Source organism: Papio anubis, chromosome 9 (assembly GCF_008728515.1).
Source record: "Papio anubis isolate 15944 chromosome 9, Panubis1.0, whole genome shotgun sequence".
NCBI lineage: Eukaryota > Metazoa > Chordata > Mammalia > Primates > Cercopithecidae > Papio > Papio anubis.
Window position 1 is genome coordinate 10,970,982 of NC_044984.1, and position 22,054 is coordinate 10,993,035.

General features: G+C 42.4%; 1 pseudogene; it reads left to right on the forward strand.

The window, feature by feature from the left end:
- Positions 1–9,026: 9,026 nt before the first annotated feature.
- On the forward strand, positions 9,027–15,060 carry LOC101024132 (annotated as a pseudogene).
- The last annotated feature ends 6,994 nt before the right edge of the window (positions 15,061–22,054 follow it).

Genomic DNA, 22,054 nt, shown 5'->3' on the forward strand with positions numbered 1-22,054 from the left:
CCTTCTCTTTCTTTCTTATCTGTTTCTCCTCTCCTACTGGCCCGACCGCACCTTCCAAGTATCGCTGCTTCCTTTTCACTCACTCACTCACTCATTTTTGCCTCTCGCCAGTCAGATTCACCATCCTTCTGCGGTTATTTGCGTTTATCCTGCTTCCCTCCCACGCCGGAGCCTCTTGCTCGCCTCCTCCCTCTTCTCTATGCCCGGCGAGTAGCAGAGCCTCCTCTGGACTCCAAGACACAGGAAGGGCTGCCCTGGGCCATGACCCAGCTCCACAGTTGGTGTGTGAAGGTCAGGGTGGCGGTGACGCGGCCCCTGAGGCGAGAGGGAGGCTAGGCCAGGGAGAGAAGGAAGGGAGCCGACGGCTGGGCTGCTGGGATCCCGCACCCTCGCGCTCCCCGCCGCCCGCCCAGGCGCAGGAAGGGCGCAAGCGGCTGGCGAGCGACTTGGAGAGACTTCTGGAGAATCCCGTGCGCCGGGCTCTACCTCAAGGAGCTCAGGGCCATCATGCTGGACCAACAGAGCCTCGTCCACACCCAGCGCCAGAGCTCCGTTTTCTTCTAAGGAGAGAGAACTTTTCCTTCTTTGGGATAAATGCCAAAGAATATAATCGCCAGGTCACATGAGAAGTGCACGTTTGATTTTCTAAGAAATTGCCAAAATATTTTTCAGAGTGACTATACCGTGTTCTAGTCATGCCCACGATGTATGAGATACCCAGTTTCTTTGCGTTCTTGCCGAAGAGCTGGAGCGGCGGCTGGACGAGCTGAGCGCCGAGAATCGCAGCTTGTGGGAGCATCAGCAGCTGCCTCAAGCGCAGCCTCCGCCCGGATTCCTTCCCTGGTAGTCATCCCCGCTGCCGGCCTCCTAGACACCGCTGCCGCCACCGCAGTGACCCAGGCACCTCTTCAGAACCACGGACAGCGCTCGTTCGCCCGGCCACAGCCCGCGCCCGAGCAGGCACTGTTTCAAAACCGCGGACAGCTCCTGGAGCAACCCCAGCCGCGCCCTGGCGGCAGAGCTCACACACCATCAGCACCCGGGAACACCTGGGGTCCAGGCCAACAAGGAGAAGAAAGGTCCCCCTGGGTTGTTGCGCTGCCCCCGAAACCCCCCTGCAGCAAGAATCTCCCGCGCCCTCGGCAAGGGCGTCCTGAGCAAGAGATCTGAGTGAGCGGGGAGGAGTAGATGGGCACTGCTGTGGTGGGAGCAAGGGAAGCAAGTGGGTGTGAGGGGGAGATGGAGAAATCAGGTGCATGGGAGTCTAAAGGACCTGGGTGATGCGGCGTGAGGGGGTGAGAAGATGCTTGGGGGCAGAAGTCTCACAGGGAGATTTGGGGAGAAACGGGGAAATATCAGTGTTTGAGAAGGTTCTGGGGAATGTTGGCACAAAAAGGAGTAACCACATCATCAGTAGGGGCAAAAGGCGAAAGAAAGGGGATATTTAAGCTATTGGGGATATTGGGATCTGACAGCATTTAAAGGGGCTAGAGTAGAAGGAAGTTGGAGTGAAGATCAAACTGAAGAAAATAGAACCATTGAAATATTTTTTTAAGTTAGAAAAAATTTGGAAGAGTTTGAGTGGTAGAAGTATTTGAATGGGGCGTGAGATATGAAAAAGTCAGAGACATAGAGGCATGTGAAGAGCTTTAAAAGGGCTGGGGCAAGGAAAGGTAGGAATGGGGTAGAGGGGAATTCAGAAGGTGGAGGACAAAGCTGAAAAACAGGAGTGATGAGGGAAAGCAGGGGAGCTGGAGGCAGAGGAAGAGAAAATGTGGCTCTTTACCTGGTGCAGTGGGAGTCACAGCCGAGTGGCTCATTTGGGGAAGTTTTCTCTGCTCTGACCCAAGTGAGCACCTTTCTTCTAAGCAACCCCCAAAGTGCGGTGCTCACTTCGAAGTGAGCCAAAGGGGTTGAAATGTTGCAAGGAAACACCCATCAAACCAATGAAGAACTCACATATACCTTGAGGATTCCGTCCGGTAATAGCGTTTTCCTCCGACTCAAGGAGGATTTTTACGCAGTAGGGTTGGCCATCGTGGAAAGGGAACAACGACATAGGGGATGGAAGGCAGATGGAGTTGATATTCGGTTGTCATGCCTGTTTAAATCTTCCTGTTAGGACCAGCAATTGCAAAACTTATTTCCTTTTGGCTATTTGCTGATCACTAAAATCTCACCGTGGGTCATGAGAGAAGTGTTATCCTCCCAGGACCTAGGACCTCAAGCTCTTTCTTCACTCGGGAGGTCGATGAACTAGAAATATGGGAAGAAGCCTTAAAAGGGCTGGAATGTTCTCTCCTCTGTACTGAAAAGTCTGTGGCCATGTCAGCTTTCCTTCTCTGATTAGACAGGTGATGGGAAACTGCATGGAAGACCAGTGAGAGGGAAATTGTACCTGATCAGCACTTGGCCTTGACAATGGTGATGCTCAAGGGGATGGAGAGGGGTAAAGTGGAGCTGAGGATCTCATCTTCATTCAGTCTCACGTGTGCTTCAAATCTGAGGGATAACTGAAGATTTGCTGTATTCATTAAAACTTTTTTTTTTTGTCTCATCTGTTGTGGACTCAAAGAAGTAAAGTTACGGCATGTTACTTCACAGTGTAGGCTGACTAGAACCATAGAATCCAAGAGGAAAGATCCAAGATGATCTGGCTTGGCAGACCTACAACATTTGATTCAAGTCCCAAAAAGATTCAGTTTTCTACCCCAACTCCTTCAAAGACCCATTTGCACTTCCCTCAGTTTCACCTGTTTTTCTTTCTTTGTTTGTTTCTTCTTCTTCTTCTTCTTCTTCTTCTTCTTCTTCTTCTTCTTCTTTTGGTTGTTGTTGTTTGGTTGTTTGTCTGGCATAAAAACAGAAAATAAGTTTTCCTTCATTCCTCAAGTCTCAGCAAAAAGCGACATTCTTCCACAATACTAAGTGGAAGTTTTCTTCTAAGGAGAGAGAACTTTTCCTTCTTTGGGATAAATGCCAAAGAATATAATCGCTAGAACAATACACATGAGAAGTGCACGTTTGATTTTCTGAAGAAATTACAAAATATTTTTCAGAGTGACTATAAATTTGTTCTCACATGCTCCATCACGATGTATGAGATAATTCTAGTTTCTTTTATGCTCTTTTGCTAACATTTTTGTATTACTTTTATCTTATCCATTGTAACAGGCATAGTGATAGCCCATTGTGGTTTTAATTTGCATTTCCTTAATGGCTAATGATTCTGATCATATTTATATATGCATATTTGCTGATCACATTCTTTCCTTGGTGAAATGTCTTTTCATGTCTTTTGACCGTTTTCTCATGGGACAGTGTTTTAAAATGTGTTGAGTTTGGAGAGTTTTTCATAGATTCTATATATAAGTCCTTTGTTATAGAGTTTGAAGATGTTTTCACTCAGTCTGTAGCATTTCTTTTTGTCCTCTTAATAGGATTCTTCACAGAGCAAGAGTCCTAAATTTTTTGGAAGTCCACGTTACCAGTTTTTCCTTCTATGAATTGTTTTTGTGTCATGTCTAAGAACTAGGTGTTGAAACTTTCTCCTGTTTTCTTCTAAAAGTTCAATAGCTTTCCATGTTAAATTTAAATCTGTGATCCACTGAAATTAATTTTTATATAAGATAGGAATTTTAAGTTGAGGTTCAAATTTTGCACATGAAAATGCCATTGTTTCCGTAGCATTTGGTAAAGGATTCTCCTTTCTCTATTGAATTGCATTTGTTAGAAATCACTTGGCTGTGTTTGTGTAGATCCACTTCTGGACTTTGTATTCTGTTCCACTGGTCTCTATATCCAGTCCTTCCCCAAAAAACACACTGTCATGACTCCTCTAACATCAGAGTAGAACTTAAAATTATGTAGCACAACTCCTCCTACTGAATTCATCTCTTTATTTTTACCTTTGCATATAAATTTAGGAATCAGTTTGTCTATATAGACAAAATATCCTGTGCTGAGATTTTGGTGGATTTGCTTTAAAGGAATAGATCAATTTTGGAAGAATTAAAATTTTTACTACATTGAGTCTTCCCATCCATGAATATATCTCTTCATTTGTTTGGGCTTTCTTTGATTTTGTTTATTGCATTTTTGGTTTTCAGAATACAGATTCTTATATACCTAAAAATTTCATTTTTCAGAGATATTATAAATGGAATTTTTGCAAAATTTTAAATTTCCAGTTATTTATCACTAGCATATAAATATTGAATTTAGTTTCATATGTTGACCTTGTATTACTTCTGGGTTTTCTTCCCCCCAAGGAAGTCACTTTTCTACACAAGGAAGTCACTCTGGCTCTCTCTCCATGGTTGTCTACACAGTGCCTGCCCTTCCAGTAGCAGGAAATTCCCTCATCTAGAGCTCAACCTTGGGCCTTAAGAGTGTGTGGTGGGGGGTGTTCAAGCATCCCCCCAACAATGTGGAGATGTGGCAGAAACCCATTTACCTGTTACATTGATATCTGGCTTCACAAAGAAATGTTTCATTGCTTTGTCATAAAAATAAATTAATGAATTAAGTTAAAACTAAAAGTGGCTTCACAAAGAAGCTGTGTAAGCATCTGCCCATTGGACTTCCTTCAGTGCACCATCCCTCTCACCAGGCTGTGGGGAGGAAAGGGAGCTGGGGCTGGGGAGGCAGTGGGAAGAGGAAGATGTGCGTAAGGACAGGGAAAAGTGCCCCATCCCTGACAGATGTAGGACACTTCTTTCCCTCATATCTTTCGCTACAAATTCCTAAAATTGTAGCTGCTGGAGAACCTGGACTCGGGTGACTGAGGGCTGCCTTGTGAGTGAGGTTAGGGCTTTCCCATCTGCCTTTGCACAGGAGCGTGTGTCACATGGCATCTGGGCAGCACAAGGGGAGGAACATCAGTAGAGGGGGGACAGGGTGGCACACACACTCACATCCCACCAGGTAGGCTGATATGGCTGGAAAAACACCAACAGATGAAAAGTGCCCTTTTCTCATTTTCCCACAGTAAATCCTTGAGACGTCAGCTGCTCCACACACTGGTCACTGTGGGTAGTGAGCTGAACACATTCTTCCATGAAATAGGAAAATACACAGAGGGAGTCATAATATGCCCCTTGTTTGCCTGCCTTCACCCTCCCCAGTCCTCTCTGTGCTGGTATTTACCCCAGAGCCTGGTCTTCTTTAAAAACCAAAATTAGCCCAGCCTCTGTGAGCAAGTATTGGACTCCCCTGGGGCTTTAAAGAGGTCTTCTCAGGCCCCTGATTTCTGTGTTCCCTGACACCTGCCTCATCAGCAGGAGCGCATAAGCAACTGCCTACAAGCATCCTATAATCACTCAGTAGGTGAACAGCAGGGCTAAAAGGGACCCTAGTGGGCATCTACTCTATGGTTTCTAGGCCTTGACTCAATAAGACATAGATCTGACACATCCTCATCATGTACAGACGCACCTAATGAAATGAAACTTCATGCCCTTTATTTACCTTAGGTGCATGTATTGCACCGTAGTGAGTCCTACTCTACTTTAGTCTGTTCTATTTTATTTAAAAAATCAATTCACAATTCACAATCCCTACTGGGTCAGCCTGCAGTCCAAGAAGCACTGTTGCACTCCAACCCCTTTTCCAGACAAGACCACGGTCTCGCTGATCCTTGGTGCCCCCCCCCCCCACACCTGTGAGGGTGACTTCACACCTGTTCCTGGCACAGTACAGAGACTTGGAGTATTTACAGGTGTGCAGGAAGGCTGTTTGTGCAAAGACCACACGTGTTTATGCCTGCAAGCCTTATTCTCATTCTCAGCCAGGTAAGGCCTCCCTATTATATTTTTTTCTTTTGCATATCACCCCCACTCTTGCAGAGCACACTCCTCTTTGTTTGATCTTGTGCGTGGTACCCATTAAGGTCACCCTGCTCTCAACCTTCTCTGAAGCCTGTACCCCTCAGGGTTGTACCATTCTGGGGGAGATTAGTGAGAAACTGTCTGTATTATCTTCCTCTTCTGAGACCCTTCTGGTTTCCCAGTTTGTGGGATCTCCCTGAGGATAGAAAGCAGGTTCTTCATGACACAGCAGAGTGCCTGAGAGTACCAAGAACTCCAGAAGGATGAAAATATGTTAAATATAGGCTTTTCTGATTTCTAAGGTAGGTGGTCATGTATTAATTTGTACTCTCTAATAATCAATGTAGAGAATAGTATCTCACAAGGAACATCAGATTATTTATCTTGGTTTTATAGTGGCTGTTTCGCTGAGTCAGAAAAGTAGTTCTGTCACCCCCACCACCCCATTTTCTGGCGGGGACACAAAGGCACAGGAAGGTTGAGTGATCTGTCAAGAGTTGCTGGTTGGGATATTTCCATGTTTTTCCTTACTCGCTAGATTCTTCTCTCTATGCCAGAGGAAAAGGAAGCATCTCTGCTAATCCTCCCACCAGTTCCCAAGAAGAAAGCACTGGGACCCCTGGAAGCCACATGCTGTGCTGGCCTGGTTGCTGTTCCCCACACTCCCCAGGGAGAGGGGCCTGGTGCCCCCTCCCACCACCTCCAGCCACACCTCTCCTGTCTTCAAAAGCCTACAAGGCTAGTCCTTTCTCACTCTAAAGTCCTTTCAGAAAAGCTTCTGAAACTGTGTGTCTCAAACTGCTGTGAATGCCACCCACAGTCATAAAGATGTTTCACAAAGAGATCCCCTAGATACATACAGATATTGGCAATTAAGCAAGTCTTGCACAACACAGTACTTACCTTTGTAAAATTTGATGCACTCTGATGGTTTCTATTTTGATATGCTATGCTATGCTATCCTATGCTATGCTATTCTTTTAAGGGCCCATTATAACTGACCAAGTGGATGTCACAACTTTCTAACGAATCTAGATCTGTAGCTAAAATACTTCAAAAAATTCCAGCAAGGACAAAAACTCAGGCCTAGATTTGCCACCAGTGCCCTCTTCTGGGCAGTTTTATTATAAGTACTGTCTTGAAACATTGTTTAACTGTCAACATCTGTATGTGTGCACTGAGTCTCACCAGAAAATAGATTTATGTCTGTTGGTTACAGCCTAAAAGATTTAAGAGGCAATGTTTAGAAGTGCTCCTGGTGAAAAGGCCAAACAAAAAAGGGCTCTGTGTGTGTGTGTGTGTGTGTATAAGAGAGAGAGAGAGACACACACACACAGAGAGAGAGAGAGAGACAGAGAGAGAGAGAGAGAGAGAGAGAGAGAGAGAGAGATGGGCTGTACAGATTTTTCTCTGTGATCTCCTCTCCTCCTGCAAATCAGCCGGAGGTGGGACCTCAGAGACCTGGCCCTGCCTCCCCAAACCCATTCCCACACTGAGGCCAACCTGGGAAGAGGGCAACAGAGCTCATATCTCTGTGGGGAGGAGGCTGGGCTCAATGCAGGCCTGTGTCATTGTTCATCTTCACTTCATAGGTTTTGTCCTGAGATCCCTCCTGCTGACACACCATGGTTGTCTGGATCTCCCAGGAAAAGCACCACAATGTTCAAGATGGAGAAAATCATCAGGAACTGCCAACCCTCCCCCGCTTTGCTCAGCACACATGCACACATTACTCATGCATACACACACGTACATGCATGCACAAATATGTACACATACACACGTGTGAACATGCATACAATTTCTGTGGCTTCATCCTGCTGTGATGGCTGATGAAACCATGGAGCCATGCAAGTGTTAAGATTAGGGAGAGGGTTCGGTGTGGGAGAAGGACATCTGCTGTTGGATCCAAGGAGATCTGAGTCCTGACCCCAAGGCACTTATCCTCTGGCCCAAGTCACTTAGCCCACCCCATTCCTCAGTTTCCCTTTCTATGAAATTTGTATTACATATGCCCTGCCTAACTCAGAGGCAACAGAAGAGACATTGCTCTGAGGGTGGAAAGAGCCAGCTTTGACCGAAGAGTCCTAGGCTGTGCCAGATAGGGCAGGGTGGACCCATGAGAAGACTGTCCCCCATCTGCCCCCAGCTGTGACAGCTAGGCCTTTGAAAATTTGGCACATCTCAGATGTTCCTGTCATCCTATCTTGGTGGTGTCCTTGATTCTGACACCTGCTCCCTGGATTAAAGACAGAGGGGAAACCTCACCTAGAGGATTTTGCTCTCCTGAGCAGAGGGCAATGAGCCTGAATCCTTGCTGAGTCTAAATCCCTACTGAGCTCCACACCCTTCCACACTAAGATGTGCCTTTCCCACTGGGACAGGGTCTTCTGGTCACTGGGTCATGTCTTCTTTAGCTCTGGGCCACGAGCTCTTCCTTTTCCTATCTGTGCTCAGCTCAGTGCCTCCCTCTGTCTTGCTTCCTATAGACCCTGCATGCCTGACACACTTTATCCTCAGACCCCTGAGGGCATCAGGGAAAGATCCCAGTCCATCCTGTCAGTGCCAAGAGCTGGATCAGTGCCCCTGGCTTTGAGGATCTCAGGCAGGGTAAGGGCAGTTCTCTCTCGGGGAGGCCTGCAGATTGCCACCTGCCCCGCAGTGGGAAGGAAAGATGAGAGGTGGGAGCTCCAGGTGGATTGGGAGGGGAGGGAGGTAGAGTGGGCTTTGGAGAGGCACGGGGAGATGAACTGGAGATGCAGAGTGTCACCAGGCAATAGCATTTCTGGGGACCACTGGGCACAGGATGTGCTGGCCTATCCTTAGCACAAGCAATGCCAGTACCTGAGCTGTCCTTAACTTTGAGCTGCAACACGGAGGACAAGGCCCAAGAGCAGCAATGTGGGCTACGCTTTTCTTCATCAAGCTGAATCCTGGCACCCTGTGTGCTGTTTGTTCCAACTGCAGTGGGCAGAGAGGGAACCAACACTTCATGAGCACTGACTGCATGCTGGGCACTGCCGGGTGCTTTGCGTGTGTTTTGCTTCACAAAGAGATGCATCTGTGGGGACAAGGAAATCCCCTGGGGTCTCCTCCCCCAGCTCCTCTAAACATCCCTCTCCTCTTATGTCATAGAGAACAAAGCTTCACAGGAAAATGCCCTTAGAGACTGGGGAATAAATTCGCCCTGAGCTGCTAAAGATGGATATGGAGCCCTCCTCGAGCAGAGGCTTTGATGAGGCCAGCAGGGAAGAAGGCGGTGCGGGGATTGAGTCAAGACCTCTCTGGAATGAGGGTCTCCCGACCTACTTTCAGGCAAGGCAAGTCAGAGAATTCCTTTCTGACCATGCTTCAGGGGAGAAAGGGTCAGAGAGTGACCTTCCTGCTCCTGCTGTTTTCTGCATTTCCTCTCATGTAAAATATTCAGCAGGCCAAGGGGCCACATGTTGGGGTAATGTGTTCTGGACCCCGACACTATCCTCCTACCTCTCTGACCATTTCCTCTCTCTTCCTTTGTGGACTTCTCTCCCAGGCATCCATTCCCGTCCATCATGGCGACCCTGCCAGGGAGGGTCGGAGGAGGAAGTCAGGGATCTGGTGTGATCTGAGGGCAGCCTGAGAGGACTACAGGCATAAGTCCAATGCCCAGCCCCTCACAGGGTCTTTGAGAGGGTTAAAAGAGGACAGAGCTCTGATAACATTGCCTGGCACATAGTAAACCATTGGATAATTTTTTTTTTTTTTTTTTTGAGACAGAGGGGGCAGGGTTAAAGGGCCAACTACATTAGGTTGATTCACATGAAATTGCTGATATTTGGTCATTTCTTACCTACAAAAATCATAAGTTCATCTGGTTCAAACTACAACTTCAAAACTTGCTTCAGTAGGGTTCATGTTTAACTGGACTTACAGCCAGGCACTTGGGAACTCAAGGCACTTACAGGAAGGTGACTGGAAACCTTGCAGCAAGGCTCCTCTGTGCACCTTGCAGCATCACAGTCACAGAAGGAAGCACTTGCTTCACTTAGGAAGCAGGGAACTCATGTGGAATCCCATCTAGCCACAAAGTCACTCTTTTCCAGTTGAAAAGTATATAGCTGGCTTATCATAAAACTCCTCACTACTTCAGGAAGACAGAGAAAGTACAGCACATTTCTGCATCTCTGAGACTGGGAAGCCTGCTCTGGGTGATCTTGCAGAGCAGTCCCTGCAGTTACATTGTTGTGTGGATCTGCACAGCAGGCTGTAAGGCAGAGTCACAGCTAGAGCTTTAGAAATAGAGTTAGTAAAGGCATGGTTCTTCAAAGATATGCCCAGAAAATTCTCTGCAAAAACAAAAGGCTTGTTATAAGGAAGCCTCCACTGCAGGGCAGCGGATGAGCGGCTTACCATCTGTGGATCTTAGTCAAGTCAATCTCTCTGAGCCTTAGTTTCCTCATCTATAAATGGAGATGATAATACCTACCTCTTACGGTCGTGCATTAGCTTGCCCGGGCTTCCATACCGAATACCACAGACTGGGTGGCTTAAACAATGGAAATGCATTTTCTCATAGTTCTGGAGGCTGGAAGTCTGAGATTGAAGTGCCGTCAGAGTTGGTTTCCGGGGAGGGCTCTCTTCCTAGCTTGTTGATGGCTGCCTTCTTGTTCATGTGGCCTCTTCTCTGTACACATGCAGAGAAAGAGATCTCTTGTGTCTCTTCCCCTTCTTATAAGGACTCCAGTCCTATCAGATTAAGGTCCCATGCTTACAACCTTATTTAACCTTTATACCTCCTTATAGGCCCTATCTTCAAATAGTCATATTAGGAATTAGGGCTTCCATACATGAATTTTGGGAGGACACAATTCAACTCATAACAGACTTTTTTGAGGCTCACGGGGCATAGATTGTACTCTGAAAATGGTAGCTTTTTGGATGTGGGTCATCCAGAAGGTCTAGCAGGTTGCAGCAAATCAGGCTGACGAAGAAAGATGTGACCATACCAAGACCAAGATATCCCGAGATCCTTGGAGAAGAACGTGAACACCAGACCCCACTCAACAGCATCAGTATTTCGCTGCACCTCTACTTATCCTACAATTCACTGGTTATATAAATATAATTTATATATATAAATGCACTGGTTGTATAAACATAACTATATTTAAATGATATTTATATATATATCAACACATGTTTATGTAATTATATATAAATACATATATTTATATATATATTCACTGGTTATATAAATATAATTAACTGGTTGTTATAAAAAGCATGTGGCTTTCTTTCCTCGATGCCACCTTTTCTCTCACTTCCTGGGCTCAGTAACCCCCCAGCTGTGCCTTATCTCCTTCCCTGTTATCCAATGAGCTCAGGCCTCTGTCCTTGATGGCTTGGCTGTGAACAGTCACTTCCTGTCTGAACTTTTGCCTTCATGCAGTCCAGTGCACTCACACCACAGACAGGCTGTTCGTGTACAGTGCAGACCAGATCCTGTCACTTCTCTACTTGAAATGTTTCAGTGACTTCCTACTATTTTAAGATAAGCCCAAGATGTTAACAGCTTCACAGGGTTGGCCTCATCTGCTCTGGCTCCTGCGTGTGCCTCAACCTGGGTGGCTGCACCCCCAAATTTCGTCCTCTGACTCAGATGCCTCTGGTCTCTGCCATCTGCTCTGCCCTCTCCTGCCTGCTCCCACAACCTTGTCCCAAATTCACTTTTCAGAGCCCAGATACCAAGTCACACAACTTTTCTGGGGCCTTTTATTTTTTGGGAGGTGGGCAGGCTCCAGCCCATGTGCTCGTGGAGACCCTGTTTCTCCAGTCCTGACAGTTACCTCACCATATTGAGTCTCTGTTCCTTTTAAGCTCTGAGCTCCAGGAGGCAGCTGCCTGTGTCTGCAGTCTTGTTTATTGTGGCTACTGGCACTGTGTCTGCCCCACAGCAAAGCTCAGGAAGTACTGGTTGAATCAATTATCTTTTATGAATCATTTTTAATATTTCTGCATACATGTTCACAGAAGACTTATTCACAATAGACCGAAGGTGGGAACAACCCAAGTGTTCGCTGAGGAATGAATGGATACACAATGTGGTCTATCCATACAATAGGATATTATCCAAGCTTAAAAAGGAATGACGTTGTGACACACCCTGCTACATGGATGAACCTTGAGGACATCATGCAAAGTGAAATAAGCCAGACACGAAAGGATACATATTGCATGATCCCACTTCTAAGCATTACCTAGAGTCATCCATGGGGATAGAGAATGCAACAATGTTTGCCAGGGCTGGAGGAGGAGGGAATGACGAGTTCGTGTTTAATGGGTACAGAATTTCAGGTTGGGAAGATGAGAAGGATCTGTGGATGGATGGTGGTGACAGTTGCCCAACAATGTGACTGTGCTCGATGCCACCAGACTGTATGCTGAAGATGATTAAGATGGTAAATTTTGTGTTTTGCATTCTTTCCACAATTAAAAAAAGAAACTTCAAATACTTCAGGGGGAGGAGCGGAGAGAGAAGTGTGTCAAATTTTTCTTTCCCTGGAAGAAGCCATTTAAATATAAGTTAATAAACAGCTTATTTAAAGACCAAAAATATGTGAACTGAAGCAATCAGACTACTATCCTTCTAACTGGTAGATATGATAATGTGGAAATGTTAAGTTTATTTATGAAAAATGAATCATATCATTTTGAAACCTTAGGAGAGAGTAGGTCAAGGCTGACTGGCAGGCAAGACAATGTCATGTGTGGGGAAGTGGACCACAGGCAGCCAGAGCAGATGTGCTTACCAGGAAATGAGAAATTGAACATGGAAAAGAGGGCAGGATAAGGGGAAACATCTATTTAAAACTTTGGTTTATCATCTATGAAGGACAGACAGAATAAATGATTCTAGGCCAGATGCAGTGGCTCACGCCTGTAATCCCAGCACTTTGGGAGGCCAAGGCAGGCAGATCACCTGAGGTCAGGAGTTCAAGACCAGCCTGGCCAACATGGCGAAACCCCATCCCTACTGAAAATACAAAAATTAGCTGGGCGTGGCGGCGGAAGCCCATAATCCCAGCTGCTCAGGAGGCCGCAACGGAGAATCGCTTGAACCTGGGAGGTGGAGGTTGCAGTGAGCTGAGATTGTGCCATTACACTTCAGCCTGAGTGACAAGAGTGAAACTCCATCTCAAAAAAATAAAATAATTAAAATAAAATAAAATAAAAAATAAATGATTCTCCTCTGCTTTCCAGGACATCCTCTGTTCCAAATTTAAGAGTTTAAGCAACAAGGTGGGAACATCACTGTGGCCATTCCAGGCCACTTGAGGACAGGTTCTGAAGGAAGGCAGAAGGCTTGTATCTGGCCAGCTGTGGGTGATCCCTGCATGTCCTGGTGTTGGATGAGGCAGACAGACTTCTGGATATGGGATTTGAGGCAAGCGTAAATACCATCCTGGAGTTGCTGCCAAAGCAGAGGAGAACAGGCCTTTTCTCTGCCACTCAGAAGCCGGAATTGGAGAACTTGGGGAGAGTGGGCCTCCGGAACCCTGTCCAGTCTCAGTGAAGGAGAAGGGTGCGGCAACCAGCAGTGACCAGACCACTCTCGCCTGGATAACTACTACATAGTATGCAAGGCACATGAGAAATTTAACCAGCTGCCACATTTTCTTCACAGTCATAAGCAAGAGCAACACCTGGTCTTCTTCAGCACCTGCACCTGTGTGGAATACTACAGGAAGGCTCTGGAGGTGCTGATGAAGAGTGTGAAGATTGTGTGCATTCATGGGAAGATGAAATACGATCTTCATGGGGTTCCGCAAATTGCAAAGTGGGATTTTAGTGTGCACTGATGTGGTGGCCCAGGAATCAATATTCCTGAAGTAAATTGGGTTTTGCAGTACAATCGCCCCAACAATGCAAGTGCCTTTGTGCAGGGCTGTGGCCACACAGCCCACATTAGCTACAGAGGCAGAGCTCTGGTGTTCCTCCTGCCCATGGAAGAGTCATACATCAATTTCCTTGCAATTAACCAGAAACGCCCCCTGGCGGAGATGAACTCTAGAAAAACACAGCTGACCTTCTGCCAAAATTCAAGTCCATGATCCTGGCAGAAAGAGCTGTGTTTGAAAAGGGCATGAAAGCTTTTATGTCCTATGTCCAGGTTTATGCAAAGCAGGAGTGCAACCTGATTTTCAGATTAAATAATCTTGATTTTGCAAGTCTTGCTCGAGGTTTTTCCCTGCTGAAAATGCCCAAGATGTCAGAATTGAGAGGAAAGCAGTTTCCAGATTTTGTGCCTGTGGACATTAATACAGACGCTATCTCACTTAAAGATAAAATTAGAGAAAAGCAGAGGCAGAAATTACTGGAGCAACAAAGAAAAGAGAAAAACAGAATATGAAGGGAGAACAAAATTCATTAAAAAAATAAAGCTTGGTCAAAGCAGAAGGCCAAAAAAGAAAAAGAAAAACATGAATGAGATAACGAAAAGGGAAGCGTGTTCTGATACAAAGATGAGGACATGGAAGAACTTCTCAATGATTCCGGGCTCTTGAAAAATATTTTTAAAGGCAAAATTACTGAAGAATTTGAGAAGGACTTATTGACAAGTGGCAAAAGAACAATCAAGACAGCTGATTTAGTGTCTCAGATTTGGAACATGACTGCTGATACCAGGGTCACAGATAAACCCATAAGGACATAGCTGTTTCCTAACTTGGTGGATGGTTCCTGTTTGCTTTTACTGCAAATCAAAACTTCAGGAGACATCCAAAAAGAATCACATCTCTGAAAGCTCTCCTTTCAGACTAGGGAGAAATGAAGGATTTCACACTCGTGAATATTTGACTAAAAACATTCCAGTCTTGAAGTAGTCTAACAGAAGAAAACATAAAATTGAGTGTAAATAATAGATTTCAATATTTATTTATTATGATGTGTTATATGTGTGTGTGTGTGTGTGTGTGTGAGCTCATTTTTTCTAATGCTATTTTGTAGTTATTTGCAAACAGTAAGATACTGAAGTATACTTGGTTTTAGATTTTTAAAAGCCCCTTAGTACTTTTAGGCACCTGACCTCCCTGAGTGTTCTTGGCCCTGGACTTCAGTTATCCTTCAATGCCCTGTGGAGATGGCTAATGTGCTAGAGTTATTCTACGTTAAGAATAGTCCTGGCCGGACGCAGTGGCTTACGCCTGTAATCCCAGCATTTGAGAGGCTAAGGCAGGCAAATCACAAGGTCAAGAGATAGAGATTATCCTGACCAACGTGGTGAAACCGCATCCCTACTAAAAATACAAAAATCAGCTGGGCATGGTGGCACGAGTCTGTAGTCCCAGCTACTCGGGAGGCTGAGGCAGGAGAATTGCTTGAACCTGGGAGGTGGACATTGCAGTGAGCCGAGATTGTGCCACTGCACTCAGCCTGGTGACAAAGCGAGACTCTGTCTCACAAAAAAAAAAAGAATAGCCCCAGTATTGTTTTATTGGTGAACAGCTGAAAAACAGAGGAATTAAGTCATATTCTGGGAGACAGAATTCTAATTTTTATGCCTTTTGTGGAATAAACTGTGTCCTTCTAAAAAACAGAAACAATAAGCATTTGGATAGTTAATATAATTGAACAAATAAATACATATGTGCATATATATTTATAATATACTTTTGAAGACAATATTTTAAAAATACAGTTACCCTGTTTTTTTAATAAGACAGTTTGGTTTGGTAAAAATGGATAATTTAAAAATGTGTCCAAGTATTAAGGGCTCATTTACTCATCTTTCTCTATTTTTTACTATGAAATTTTTATAAAAACAGGGAACACATTTGAAGTATTTTCTCTTCTTTGTGACCTTGCCTTTAGAAATAGATGTTAATGAACTGTGAAATGGACACAAGTGGGCAAAAGAATGAGTTGAAATGGACATGTGAGTGTAAACTGGGCATAAATGGAAAAAGGGATGAGTCTAATGGTTTCATTTCCAAATTCATTACCTGGGAACTATTGGATTGATGGATTTGTCTTTAGAATGAAGTAAATAAAAACCCAAATTGTTGGATTGTTTAAAAATAGCATTCAGTCATTAATAAAAGAATTTTAAAGTTGAGGAATGGTGAAATATAATTCTAAATTATACGAAGTAAAATGTCTTTCTAACATGTTCGACAATTCCTTTAATAATATCAATTTTTGAGCACAAGTGGTATTTGAGCAAAAAAGAAAAAGCACGGTATAAAGCACAGGTCACATAGAGTGTGACATTTCAGCTGAATAACCTATTTAATTTAACTTAAAAATCTAATTTTCATAAATAATGAAACCAACTTATCATGCTGAATGGTTTGGTAATCCTTTTAATTGGGCTTTTTAATGATTTAGGAATATAAAAATGTTTAATTCATGCCATCTTAGTTGTCACATTAAATTTATGTAATTGGTAGAAAATGTAAAAATATGTTTTTAAAATGACTTTTAAATGCTTGTTGTTGGCAATAATTTTTTTTTTAACTGGAGTCTCACTCTGTTGCCCAGGCTGGAGTGCAATGGTGTGATCTCGGTTCACTGCAACCTCTGCCTCCCAGGTTCAAGTGATTCTCCTGCCTCAGCCTCCCAAGTAGCTGGGATTACAGGCGTGCGCCACCACGCCTGGCTAATTTTTGTACTTTTAGTACAGAAGGGGTTTCACCATGTTAGTCAGGCTGGTCTCAAACTCCTGACCTCAGGTGATCCACCTGCCTCGACCTTCCAAAGGCAATAAATTTTAATCAACTATTTTTCTACTTTATTTTCGCAGTGAGGCAACAATATTTGAAAGTGGTTATACTTCTAATTTCAGATACAGTTTTGTGAAGAGCCAGCCACACGGAGGAAAGGAATTAATAGTCAAAATATAACACAAGACTCCAACCTTGAGAAAGTGATCCTGGCATAGTGCATGGTACTGTCAAAATCATAACTTTCTTCCAGAGAGTTTACTTCTCCAGGATCCCTCTTCATAAAATTGTACTCTTCACCTAAGATTGAGAGAGAAATAGGATCTTGTTAGCCTTTTCACTGACAGAAAAGAGAACAGAAAAGTCCTTTCTACACCTGTGTCTGTTGTGAAATGACTGATTTTCTTGCTGGTTGTATTTACAAACTTAACACCCAGGCACATGCAAAAAGCATATGTCTTAACTCTACTATCATATTGAAATGCAATATTGAATAGGAGAAATGCATTAATTTATTCAAAAAAGTAGACTACCAAAAGCATAATTTGAGCCTTTTTTTAGATGTATACTCTTTTACTACCTCATAATATTTATTTCTTTAAAATTTTACTGCTTTTTTTGGTACTGTATAAATGATTACAAAAAGTTATGTTTTTATCTAATGAATTTCCCACTTTTATGACTAGACTTGCCAGGTGTCACAAAAATTATCTTCCTACTTGGTTTAAATCCTTTCTATAAGCAATATGAAAAGATATAAAAACAATATTAGTATAAACACAACTCTGCAGGCCTTGGCTATGTGACTTCATCACTCAAGATTAAACAACAGCAGCAAAGTCTCTTTTTTTTTTTTTTTTTTTTTTTTTTTTTAAGACAAAGTCTCTCTCTGTAACCCAAGCTGAAGTGCAGTGGAATGATCTTGGTTCACTGCAGTCCCCCAACCTCCAGGGCTCAAGGGATCCTTCCACCTCAGCCTTCTAAGTAACTGGGACTACAAGCCAGCGTCACCAGGCCCAGTTCATTTTTGGTTTTGTTTTATTTTGTTTGTAGAGACGGGGTTTCATCTCTACTTTCATTTAAAAATGAAACAAGGTTCTCCTTGATGAAAAAGAGCTTCTACTTTGAGATGAAGAACATATTTCAGAACTTTTTTTTTTATGTCCACATCTGTTATTTTAACTTCTGAACATCTTTTTGAGACGGAATCTCGCTCTGTGCCCAGGCTGGAGTGCAGCGGCACGATCTCGGCTCACTGCAACCTCCGCCTCCCAGGTTCACGCCATTCTCCTGCCTCAGCCTCCCGAGTAGCTGGGACTACAGGAGCCCACCACCATGCCCGGCTATTTTTTTTATTTATTTTATTTTATTTTATTTTATTTTATTTTATTTTATTTTACTTTTGTATTTTTAGTAAAGACGGGGTTTCACCGTGTTAGCCAGGATGGTCTCCATCTCCTGACCTCGTGATCCACCCGCCTTGGCCTCTCAAAGTGCTGGGATTACAGGCGTGAGCCACCGTTCTCAGCCACATCTTCATTTTTAATAGATTTTTCCAACTATTTCTTTGTATCTATATTATAGCATTCTTTCTTGAAATCTGAAAAGAACACAGACTTAAATATGTAGGTCTACATCAATGGTTTCAGAAACAAAGATTTTCTTCACATAGAGTTTAAGTGTCAGTGACTCATTTTTACAATTTAAACAGCCAAAGATAGTGCACGTCATAAGATTTGTGTAACTTAAAAAGCTTTGAAACATCAAAACATAAAGATGTGCTATTGGAATTCCAATGTTATGTTTGGAGCTTAAAATGGAACTACTATGCCATTCATCTATCTAGGTTTTTATTCCAAGTGCCATATTTTAATAATACATAAAAAGAACAATAAAGAAACTGAGAGATGCCACAGATTATAACGTCTCTGCTTACATGTGATATTCATTTGAACATTAAGGAGGAGAAATCAATCAGGAGTTACAAACTAAAGTGTTTTAGTCCCTCTTTGAATGAATTCACATAAATAATTTTAAATTAACTAACCAGACCTTATGGTAAAATACGTGCTCCACCATTTCTGACGTGTCTGTGTCATAACTGCTTTTCAGAAAGACCTTGCCTTCCCTTCAACCCCTCATAGAGGCAACTGGTAAAACTCCTGTCCTGATAAGGAATATTAAGTACAATACAGCATATCCAATTCTAAGGACAGATTTTCAAAAAGATACAGACCTATTTTCACAGGTGGTAACCCATAAGGTTTCAATTTACAGCATAATATAAGAATAGATTCTCTAACTAAAGCAACATACTCCATAAAAATTTCTGAAACTAAAACATCAAGCAACAGCAATAGATTCCATTGCATATAACTGAGAACACATACATGACATGCTATTTTTTGTTAGTTAAAAAAACATGGCCACATGTAGTCCAAATAAAAGAAAATTAGACTTATTTCATGAAAGAAGCAAAGAGAAACAGAGATGCATAGCACCAAGGGAAACCATATTTACCCATTTAAAAATGGCAGACTCTTTCTTGAAAGCATATTCTAATGTGGATTACAGTAATCCAATCTTTACACTGATCAGGTTCCTATCATAATCACCTATTTTGCATATAAACATAAAGCTAAGGTTTGTGCTTGTCAGGCATCACCCTTGAATAACACTTGATCTTGTTTCTTAGTGAAGGCAAATCACACTCTTGTTGAAGATGCATCTCCAACATGAACACTTCCACACTGGAATTGCTCTGCTATAGTACTTCCAATTACTCAAGAAACCTTACTCACTAAATTGTTTTCTCTATTGGCCTGAATGTTTAATCAAAAAATATTAAGAGCCATAGTTTACTTAGCACTGTTTTATGATTATGTATTTATTTATATGATTTTTACACTTTTTCCTTGTTTTAGGTACATATTTATGTTGAACCAGAATTATCTTTCTAAGAGTAAGAACCATTTTTGAAAGTTACATCCGGCCGGGCGCGGTGGCTCAAGCCTGTAATCCCAGCACTTTGGGAGGCCGAGACGGGTGGATCACGAGGTCAGGAGATGGAGACCATCCTGGCTAACACGGTGAAACCCCGTCTCTACTAAAAAATACAAAAAACTAGCCGGGTGAGGTGGCGGGCGCCTGTAGTCCCAGCTACTCGGGAGGCTGAGGCAGGAGAATGGCGTAAACCCGGGAGGCGGAGCTTGCAGTGAGCTGAGATCCGGCCACTGCACTCCAGCCCGGGCGACAGAGCGAGACTCCCTTTGAAAAAAAAGAAAGAAAGAAAGTTACATCCTTTTTAATTTTTTTTGTCCACATAATAAAATGTTTAGCAAATAGAGGAAACTAAAAAAACTGTGGTTAACAGCAAGCTTCTTCTCATTTATGTGGTACTCGAATTAATTTTGAGAATTATTTCTCTTTATTTCTCTCCCAATGATGTAAAATATAAGATGAACCTTGACAGTTGGCTCAGGCATTGGAGTCTTCTCCATAGAGGTGTATAAATTTTCTTCACTTGTTTTTGATATCTAATTCTACAGATTACCTCACCATTCTTGATACGATTTCTTGAAATGAAATGATTCCACTGATTTTTCCCTTACCTCACAATACCTTCTTAGTCTTTTGGGGGATACTTTATCAAATGTTGCTTAAATACTGTTTTTATCCATTTTCTGGACTTTTTTCCTTCTCCCTCCAGTTTTCCCCTAGATGGTCAAAAACACACCAAATATTTGTCTTTAGATACATCCTAAAGACCAGATTCACCTTTTTTTTTTTTTTTTTTTTTTTTGGTCTACAGAAAGAGGATCATACAAAGCCTTCTCAAACTCAAGGATATGCTTAATGAAACCATTATTTCTCTTTCTCTTCCTCAAAGCACGCTGTTTTATCAACATTTCAATATATCAAATATCTGCTGTTATGGTATCAATGTGCATCTTGTTTCCTAAAATAAAACTTTGGAAGATTTCCCCTCCCATGTGATGTTCCTCTAAACATTTTTGAGAGACTTTGCCTTCTTCTTCCCCTTGACCTGTACTGCCCTAACTGAGAAGCTAGGCACCTCTCCTAACTACTTAGCCTTCTAATAGGTTACTTCGACTTCAGGCACATCCCAGGCACACCCCACCCCCCACCACCGCTAATGATTCCTACAGCTGACTGCAAAAATGAGTTCTCTCGTTTTACAATCTGAACTTTCCTTGCTTATAATCCTTCCATTATTTCTCAGTAGCTAGAGAATAACATCTCAATTTCCCATACTTAGAGAAAACTTTCCGTGATCTAGTCTCCCCAGGTAATTACCAACTAATCTCCTACTTGTAACTTACCCACAGCCACCATGGACTGACAAAAATGATTCCATTTCTGTAATTGTAGCTTTTCTTGTGAAGTTTTTGTAGCCTAGAAATTTCACCACTCTTCTGTCTGGCATTTCTCCTTTACTTCTAAACTTCAGTTCCTTTGTAACATCTCCCTTGACTCACCAAGGCACATTTTATCATGCCTTGCTTGGACCCTATGATATTCTCATCACACAACCATTATCACTTTTTTCACTCACTTGCAGTCATTTGTATACATGCATACATACCACACTAAGCTATGTGTTTTTACAATAGTATCTTCAACACCGAATATCACCTCAATTAATAATTGGCACTAAATAAGTGATGAGCAAGTACAGAGGTCAGTGTTGTTGATTACAGAAGAGTCTAAGGAATTCAATGTTTGTAAAACTGGCCATTAATAAGAATAAAAACACATTTTTACTTTGTTTATGCTTAAAGTACATGCTTAAAACACCTTACAAGAAAATTCCAAACAACAAGATTTTTTGGCAATTGAAATGTACAGATCTTTATGAGTATAAAAGTTAATTGGATAAAAGTCTTTACAAGGAGGCTATTATCAAACATCAACTATCAAAGAAAATTAGATTTTAATTAAAATTACTTTTAAATTACCGACAGCATTCTTAATAAATTGTCTTTATTGCAGTCAATTTTAAGAGGACAATCTCAAAAAAAATCGAGGCTATCCCAGAAATAACTAATTTCACTGGAATTTTTTCCAGAAACAGTATCGGGTATAACACAGATTTCTATAGAAGCAGCATGTTTCATGGCAAACCCTGGGCCCTGTCTTAAGCTTAATAACATAAATTATAGAACTAAGTACAAAAATGCTTAAGTAAAAAGGAACATTTAATAATATTAATTTATGGTTTGGTAGCCCCATTCTTGGAAAGCACAGAAGCTTAGAAATGAAACAGCTTAATCTTTAAAAAGAAAGCAAGCCTAAAATGTGAATGAAATCATTCAGCCTCTAGGAAAAAAATTAAAGTATAAAATCATCATGAGGAATTTTTAATTCCACAAAATGTTGATTCTACCATATCAAAAATATGTTTACGTACTCTACCGTATGTTCATTCTACCATATCAAAAACTGTTTACATTTTTCTGTAAACAATGTAAGAAGTTATATAGTAAGCCATGTAAATGCAATTCAAAA